This window comes from Mesocricetus auratus, unplaced genomic scaffold (genome assembly GCF_017639785.1).
Source record: "Mesocricetus auratus isolate SY011 unplaced genomic scaffold, BCM_Maur_2.0 contig_1558_pilon_obj, whole genome shotgun sequence".
Lineage (NCBI taxonomy): Eukaryota > Metazoa > Chordata > Mammalia > Rodentia > Cricetidae > Mesocricetus > Mesocricetus auratus.
The window spans coordinates 5,188-6,916 of NW_024432930.1; positions in this window are offsets into that span (position 1 = coordinate 5,188).

Consider the following 1,729-nt stretch of genomic DNA (forward strand, 5'->3'; position numbering starts at 1 on the left):
GTCCTTCTGCCTTGATTATCACATCTACCATAATAATCTCCAGTCTCAATCATGTTACAAATGACAAGATTTCATTATTTTATGGTTGAATAGTATTCTTATATATGGCACATTTTTGAGACAGGGTCTTGTGCAACCCAGATTTTTCTCAAATTTGAGATCCTCTTGCCTCAGTCCCCTGAGTATTGCGGCTACATGTAGTAACTGCACTTGCCATTTATCTTATTTGCTTTTATTTTTTATTATGCACCCATGAGAGGATGCATGTTAGTGTGGGTGAAGATACATACACACTTGTGTGCTATGTGTGTGCATATGGAGGCAAAAAGTTGATACTGGGAGTAGTGTTTCATCTACTGATCCATCTCTCCAATACCTTACTATTTATTTTCATCTTTAATGTCTTTCATTATTGTTTTGTTAATGAATACTTCTGCTTTTAACCATTGCAAATGGAAGTATTTTCTTAATTCCTTTTCAGACTGAAAAAATAATTTTAATTTTTTGGTATATAAACCACAGTGCTTTGTCCTTCATCACTACTTGCTTTTGTGTTTACCTAATTTTTTATGATGCATTCCTATTTTGCTATATGACTCCTGGATTTTATTTCTCCTGAAGTATGTCTTGCACTCCCTGAGTGCAGCTTTACACTTCGCCTTTCTTCATCCCAGAGCTCTCGATTTGTAATTGCCAGAACTTGGAAGCAACCTAGATGTCCCTCACCTGAAGAGTGGATAGAGAAAATGTGGTACATCTACACAATGGAGTACTATTCAGCAGAAAAAGATAATGGAATCATGAGATTCGCAGGCAAATGGATGACACTAGAAGAAACCATCCTGAGTGAGGTAACCCAGTCACAAAAAGAGAAACATGGCATGTACTCTCTCATATATGGATTTTAGACATAGATCTGGGGAGTGCCAGCCTACAATCCTATGGCCAGAGAGTCTGGGAAACAGAAACTTTATTTAGTTGCTGATCGAAGAAGAGGCAGACTCCCTTGGTTAAGTACTGAGCTGAACTCAAGAAAGCCAGTAACAGAGAGGGAGGACTGATGATCAAAGGGATTAAGACTGGGCTGGTTTAACCCCCAGAAACAGCTGACCAGACAAAGGTTAACTCTTGAATCCCAGGCATTAGCCTGGGAAGCCAGCATGGGACTGATCAAGACCCCCTGAATCTGGGTGTCAGTGAAGAGGCCTAGGGAATCTATTGAGCCTTGGGCAGCAGATCAGTACCCATCCCAAGTATACACACGGACTTTTGACTCCAATAGAACCATGTGAGGTGACTCTCACCCAGAACTCTTGGGAAAGGGTCTAGGCCCTGCCCTATATGAAATGACACACTATGGACACCCCCATGGAGGGCCTCACCCTCCCTGGAGAAATGAGAGGATAACAGGGGGGGGGAGGGGAGGGCACGGGAGGAAGGGAGGGAATGGGAGTTGGACCTGGAACTGACTTGTGAAGCAACCTTGATTCTTATCTAAATTTAAACTGGAAAATAAAATTAAAAATAAATAAATAAATAAAATAAAAAAATATGGTTTTCTTATTTGCTGTTGCTGCTGTTTGTTTAATGGCTTTGCAAATTAAATTCTGTTAAGTCTGTAATCATCATTGTGTGGGGTCACTCAATTTTTGCCTGCTTAGCTTCACAGTCAGCTAATGTTTAATACCCTCAACTAGCAAAGCTCCCAGGCTATCAAACATTTTACTGT